Raw genomic sequence first — 7,458 nt, forward strand, 5'->3', positions numbered from 1 at the left:
GCAAAGTGTACGCTACAGAATGAGAATAAGCTATGGCACTATTTTTCCTGGTATATTATGAACCAAAGAGACCTTAGCCCGGTCTGTCCCTGATAAAGACTTAACATACAATTTGGGTGTGTGCCAACTTTAACGACACCGTCATGTTAGACTTAGTTCCGCTGCTCCCCTATGCAGGGCATTGTCTCCATGGCTTCTGTGAGGGGCACACGCTTGGTCCAGTGCCTCTGCTGAGCCCTGTGGCCTCGATCTCTAGCTGGGCCTCCTGGAGCCCATGGGGAGATCGATCAGTCACTCAGGTACCTCCGGGGACATCAAGTCAAGAGGCAGAAGTTCGTCCTCAGGATCCATGGTCCTCAGGACCTGCATGGCACCAGCTGTCAATCTGACAAAGCCACCTGGGTGTCTGTCAGTCCACAGGCAGCGTGAGGCAGAGCACAGCTTGAGGCCAGTGCTGAGCCTGCGGCTTCTCGAGGAAGAGTGACCGGACGCCGTTCTGCATAACTCACTGAATACTGCACAGCACGGACCAGCTGAGCACGCGCTCCTCTCCGGGCCTCTGTTTGCTCCTCTGCAAATGGGGTGGTTGCCCCTCCTGCGGGGGTCAGCTGCCTGCAGCCCTGGCACATTCTCCCAGGAACACTGGGGGGCAGCCACTGATACCCCTTCTCCCCTCCCCCATCAGTCAGTGGAGACAAAGGTGACCTCACTATTTGTGACCCTGATGGAATCTGGTGGCAGGTCACTAAGACCTTAGAAGAGGGCACTGAATCAGATCCTCACCTCCCACTGCTCCGGGAAGGGAAGTCTCCATCGCCAGCACCCAAGCACGTGTCCTATGAAATGACACACGCAGGCAGGTAGCAGTGAAGCACAGTCACTCGGCACAGATTGCCAGCATCACAGTCCCCTTGTCAGGCCTCCGGGAGGGGACCCGGGAGAGTAATGCAGCACCCTGATATCCCACAGAGGCCGCGAGCTGGCGGCCAATTGAACCGCACTGCCCCAGCTTAAGGGCCTGCATCTCATTCATACAGAGAGGGGAGGCGGGAAACAGTGAGTAAGTCAGGACTGCTGGAATTTTCCTATTTATGGAGATATTAACAGGAGTAGGGAGAGAGAGAGAGGGAGAGAGAGAGAGGGAGAGAGAGAGAGGGAGAGGGAGAGGGAGAGGGAGAGGGAGAGGGAGAGGGAGAGGGAGAGGGAGAGAGAGGAAGAGGGAGAGAGAGAGGGGGGAGAGAGAGAGAGGGAGAGAGAGGGAGAGGGAGAGGGAGAGGGAGAGGGGGGAGAGAGAGAGAGGGAGAGAGAGGGAGAGGGAGAGAGAGAGAGAGAGAGAGGGGGGGGGGGAGAGAGGGAGAGAGAGAGAGAGGGGGAGAGAGGGAGAGGGAGAGAGAGGGAGAGAGAGAGAGAGAGAGAGAGAGAGAGAGAGAGAGAGAGAGATGCTGTCGAACAGAAGTTAGGGGCGTGCTGGACTAAGGAAATGCCAGTTTGGTGCATAATGCCTCATGTACTTCTCATTCCAGCATCTTAGGTCTCCAATGGGTACCCTCTCCCCATCCTGGGAGAAGAATGCCTTGTCCAAGGTCACAACGTCATTCAGTCAGAATGTGGGTTTAGCTCTAACCTGCCCTACCCCCAGGCTGGGGCTTCTCTGTAAGATTCTATTTCATACAAAAGAAAGGAGCAGGGAGTCTTTGAGGGGCACTTTAAGAAGTAAAAGTAGGCAGCCAGCCTGGCCTGGTGGGTGGGCGCGGGGCCGCGGGGACCACTGGCGGCAGTGACTGGGCGACCTTGGCCCAGAGGCCCTAGCGGGACCCAGCCACTGCGGCGGCGCGGGACTTTGCCGGGCAGCGGACTGTGAGCCCGCGGGCAGGCTGCAGAGATGTTGGCATTCGCCATCAGGACCATGGTGAAGCCGCTGGGCTTCCTCAAGCCCTCCTCCCTGAGGAAGGTCGCCAGCCGCTTCAAGGCACACCAGGAGTCTCTGCCACGGCTGCCCGTGTCCCCGCTGCAGCAGACCCTGGACCATTACCTGAAGACCCTGCAGCCCATGGTGAGCGAGGAGGAATGGGCCCACACCAAGAAGCTGGTGGAAGAGTTTCAGGCTGCAGGGGCCGTGGGAGAGCGCCTGCAGAAGGGGCTGGAGCGCAGGGCCAAGAAGATGGAGAACTGGCTGTCCCAGTGGTGGCTCAAGATGGCCTACCTCCAGTTCCGCCAGCCCCTGGTCATCTACTCCAGCCCCGGCCTAGTGCTGCCCAGGCAGGACTTTGTGGATCTGCAGGGACAACTCCGGTTTGCTGCCAAATTCATCGAGGGTGTGCTGGATTTCAAGGCCATGGTTGACAATGAGACCCTTCCCGTGGAGTACTTGGGCAGGAAGCCGCTGTGCATGAACCAGTACAATCAGATCCTGTTCTCCTGCCGCGTGCCAGGCCCCAAGCAGGACTCGGTCATCAACTTCAGCAAGACCAAGAAGCCGCCCATGCACATCACAGTGGTGCACAACTACCAGTTCTTTGAGCTGGACGTGTACCACAGCGACGGGACACCCCTCACCTCGGACCAGCTCTTCGTGCAGCCGGAGAAGATCTGGAACTCGTCGCTGCAGACCAACAAAGAGCCCGTGGGCATCCTCACCTCCAACCACCGCAACTCCTGGGCCAAGGCCTACAACACCCTCATCACAGACAAGGTGAACCGAGAGTCGGTGCGCTCCATCCAGAAGAGCATCTTCACCGTGTGCCTGGACACAGTCATACCTCGGGTCTCAGAAGACATGTACCGCAGCCAGGTGGCCGGCCAGATGCTGCACGGGGGCGGCAGCGAGCTCAACAGCGGCAACCGCTGGTTCGACAAGACACTGCAGTTCATCGGGGCAGAAGATGGCTTCTGTGGGCTCATTTACGAGCACGCAGCAGCAGAGGGGCCGCCCATCATCTCCCTCGTGGACCACGTCATCGAGTACACGAAGAAGGCTGAGGTCGTGCGGTCTCCCATGGTACCCCTGCCCATGCCCAAGAAGCTTCGGTTCAACATCACCCCCGAAATCAATAACGACATTGAGAAGGCCAAGCAGAATCTTAGCATCATGATCCAGGACCTGGACATGATTGTGACCGTGTTCCACCACTTTGGGAAGGACTTCCCCAAGTCAGAGAAGCTGAGCCCTGACACCTTCATCCAGATGGCACTGCAGCTGGCCTACTACAGGGTCTACGGGCAGGCATGTGCCACGTACGAAAGCGCCTCCCTGCTCATGTTTCACCTGGGCCGTACTGACACCATCCACTCAGCATCCACGGAATCACTGACCTTTGTCAAAGCCATGGATGACTCCAATGTGACGGAGCATCAGAAGGTGGAGCTGCTGCGGAAGGCCATGGACGCCCACCGCGCCTACACCAACCAGGCCATCCGTGGGGAGGCCTTGGACCGGCACCTGCTGGGCCTGAAGCTGCAGGCCATCGAGGACCTGGTGAGCATGCCTGACATCTTCATGGACACCTCCTACGCCATCGCCATGCACTTCAACCTCTCCACCAGCCAGGTCCCCTCCAAGACAGACTGCGTCATGGGCTGTGCTCAGAGGCTGAGCAGGACAGAGGCCCAGGCGCCCCATGTATCGCCCAGAGCAGCCTTCCTCTGGGAAAGGAACCAGTCAACTCCATCCCTACCAGTGAGCCTGGGAAGTCCTTCTCTGATAGCTCAGCTCTGGCCAGTCCCTGCCATCTGGGCTGATCTGTACTCCAATCCTCAAACGCCCAAAGGCCTGAAGACAGGACTATCTGGAGTGGGGGACTCCAGGCCTCCCCACGGCCGAGGCCAGGGTGCGAGGCGGACTGGGGACGGGGCATCTCCCACAGGACAGCTGTACTCTTTTGGAGAATATGGCTGAACAATGTTCCTGGTTGTATAATAGGAAAAAAAAAAAAGAAGTAAAAGTAGCCAGGCCGGCGTGGCTGAGTGGCTGAGCATCGACCTATGAACCAGGAGGTCACAGTTCAATTCTTGCTCAGGGCACATGCCGGGCTTGTGGGTTTGATGACCAGTGTGGGGCGTGCAGGAGGCAGCCAGTCAATGATTCTCTCTCATCACTGATGTCTCTCTCTCTCTCTCCCTCTCCCTTCCTCTCTGAAATCAATAAAAAATGTATTTTTAAAAAGAAGTAAAAATAAAGTTGCCAGTAAAGACCTTGGGCATCCAAATAAGGCCTGCATGTGTGTGCGTGAGTGTGTTTGATGGGCTCCCTTCAAGCCTGGCCAAAATCAGCATCCCAGGACCAGCAAGCCTCCTTGTTCCTGCCCAGGACAGAGCCAGAGCAAGTGGCCTCCCTGTGAGCAGAGGTGTCTGTCATCCAACTGAAACTTGTCCTTGTAGATGTGTTCCCCACTTGTGGCCAGTGCCCTTGCAAGCTCCTCCCTGGCTGGCACCATGACCGGTCGGGTGGCCAGGGCAGCCCTACCCCTTTCCCAGCCAGAGCCAGGGGGCCGTCAGGCCGCAGGGCCGTGGGAAGGATGCAGGCCCCCGTGTGAGGGGAAGCCCAGCTGCTCCGTCTCCTGGTCCTTTGAAATCTGGGGAAGCTGCGTCTCCTTTCCCAGAAGGCTGCCCACCTTTAGGCAAACTCCAGACTTTATCATTCCTGCTGCATCTCGAATGAGCACCCCTGAACATAGCCGAGCCCCATGTCTGGGTGTTGAGCTCACACCTGCCCCCCTAAAGTCACACCCACGCCCTCCAGGAAACAGCTGTGCCAGTCAGAAACCCCGGCTTTAACAGCCACTGGCCTGCATGTGCCTGTGGTCTCCTGGGTCTGGGGGCTGCCGGTCTCCCCCTCATCTGCTCCCTGGACCTAAGCTGTGCAGGGAGCAGCCCCTCCTGATCAACTGCTCCTGGGGACCCTGTGACCACAAATGGCTGGTGCATTCCCCAGACATGGGGCCTCGGAACCTGCATGGCCCAAGGCCTTCAAAGCATGTTTATCTGAGAGGACTTTCTGGAGTTTATTTGAACCCTGTAAATGCATTTCTATGAGTAGCCCTGACCTGAGGCCTCCAGAGGGCAGGGACCCTGTCAGTTATCCAGAAAAGCCACCAGGGGTGTGGAGGATGCTGGGAAATGCTCCTCATGTGGGAGGGGCTGGAGCTTGGGTGTGAAGGGGCAGGGTCTACGTCTATAGAGGTAACAGATCTCTGCTTTGCCTCCACCTGGGCTGTGGTGGCACCAGCATTAGGTGGTGGGGGGCAAAGCCATCATCCACCTGCTCATTTGTTTGGAAATCAAGTGCTGTTTTCAATATGGAAAAATGCAGGCTGATACTGTGTTGCCAACAGAAACAAAATATAGTGGCGGGTCCTTTCCACCCTTCAAATCAGGGTCAGCAGGGAACGCCCTGCCGAGGGCGGACACCGGACGGTTTGGAAGGGTGGACTTCAAAACACAAGTACCCGGCATTTGTGTTGTATTTTATGGAAATTCTTGACCATTTAGCTGCTGGGTAATCGCTAAGCCTGGCTCAGTGAACATACAGTGAGCGCCACATCATCAGTACAAAATGCAAGGGCGAGTTTTCCTTGGCACGGAGTTTGCCACTGTTCCTCGCCGTGAGTGGGGGCACAGAGTGTTGTGAAATCTCAGCCGAATATACGTTTTAATGTCCAGTTCAGACCATTGGCCAAAGGGGAGGCCATCGGAAGCCGGGTCCTGAGCACCGCTTACCTTTTCCATCCCCCGCTCCTCTCCTGGCGGGTGGGCAGCTCTGCGATCCTCACCTTCCCTTTCTCTCCCCTTGGGCCACTGAATCCAGATCAGCCTGGCTGGGCAGGACCCATGGGAGGGGCTAGGCCAGGACACAGGGCACCAGTTACTGAGCCATTTGCGCCTGGGGCCACGTCTCCTGGCTGGGAGGCTGCCTGCGCCACAGCCCTTTTCCAGGCCAAACTCCCCCTTACCCTCCCCTCGCCTGTGAGATGCCCCCTCCCAACAGGCGTTATCTGACCTGCAGACCAGCCAAGGCCCGGGCGGGCTCTCACTGCACCCGGTCCCCTCTCTGCAGCTTTAGCAGGAGGGACAAAGGGAGTCTCTGTGGGCACCGGGGCCAGAGGGCTGTAGCAGCCAATGTCACGCACCGTGTGAACACAGAGGTCCAACCCCCTCCGCATCCGGATGGAGCGAGCCCTGGAGGCTGCTCCTGTTGGGGACAGCGGGGGCGCCTGGGCAGGCCTAGTTCTGTCTTCTTGCTCTGTGCATGTTCTCATGTTTCATGCTTTCCATCACTGCCCAGGTCCGTTTAATACTTCTGCTGTATTTCAGCTAATTTCTGTTCAACTAAAAAATACATATTCTGCCTGTAAGCTAATGCTCTGGCATGGGTGGATTTCAAATTCCTCTTTATTTCAGCTCCGCTCTCTCTGGCCGCCTCCCCGAGAGCCGGGAGCACTTCTACCTTCCCTCCTCCGCGGGGCCTGCTGGCTGCCAGCCTGCTCGGCTAGAACTTAACAAGCAGAGCCTGGGCTTTAGCCTGTGTTCGGGGTGAAGGGGAAGAATTAAAATGTCCCAGGAAAAGGAAGACAGGGTCTCAATTGCTGAGAGAACTGAACTGCAGGATAAATAGTTTTATTTCTCTGCTGTGAGGCGGACACTATGCTCTTAAATGTAGAGCTACAAACTCCTGGAGCCAGAGTCTGCACAATGATCGGAGGCAGGAGGGAAGTGCGTCCCCTTCTCCTGGGGCGGGATTAGTCCTGGGATGAGGAGTAGCCCCTTCTCCTGGGTCCGGATGAGTCCTGGGATGAGGAGTAGCCCCTTCTCCTGAGTCGGGATTAGTCCTGGGATGAGGAGTAGCCCCTTCTCCTGGGTCCGGATGAGTCCTGGGATGAGGAGTAGCCCCTTCTCCTGAGTCGGGATTAGTCCTGGGATGAGGAGTAGCCCCTTCTCCTGGGTCGGGATTAGTCCTGGGATGAGGAGTAGCCCCTTCTCCTGGGTCGGGATTAGTCCTGGGATGAGGAGTAGCCCCTTCTCCTGGGTCCGGATGAGTCCTGGGATGAGGAGTAGCCCCTTCTCCTGAGTCGGGATTAGTCCTGGGATGAGGAGTAGCCCCTTCTCCTGGGTCGGGATTAGTCCTGGGATGAGGAGTAGCCCCTTCTCCTGGGTCCGGATGAGTCCTGGGATGACGAAAAATTCCTTCTCCTAGACCAAGATTAGTCCTGGGAGGAGTTCTAGTTTTGGTAGAGGTGGCGGAAGAAAGCCCTTAGGAGTTACTGGTATCCTTGGTCAGGCTTAGGCAAGCGGAGAATGAGAAGCGCCTTCCAGGGGTCAACACAACTCCCGGGGAGTGAAAAACCTCTTCATCTAAATCTCTAAAATCGTGCAAACAAGCTTCTGACCATCTCATGTCAAAGGCTGACCCCTGCACGGCGAAGGACCCCAGCGACCAGCAGAGGGCTCTGCCACCCCTGCACC

General features: G+C 57.2%; 1 pseudogene across 1 annotated transcript; it reads left to right on the plus strand.

Annotated features, from left to right (window-relative positions):
• Positions 1-1,882: 1,882 nt before the first annotated feature.
• On the plus strand, positions 1,883-3,913 carry LOC102420809 (annotated as a pseudogene). Its single transcript, XR_001350489.2, has one exon. The product of XR_001350489.2 is annotated as a carnitine O-acetyltransferase pseudogene (transcript).
• Positions 3,914-7,458: the final 3,545 nt, after the last annotated feature.

Source organism: Myotis lucifugus, unplaced genomic scaffold (assembly GCF_000147115.1).
Source record: "Myotis lucifugus unplaced genomic scaffold, Myoluc2.0 scaffold_299, whole genome shotgun sequence".
Classification (NCBI taxonomy): domain Eukaryota; kingdom Metazoa; phylum Chordata; class Mammalia; order Chiroptera; family Vespertilionidae; genus Myotis; species Myotis lucifugus.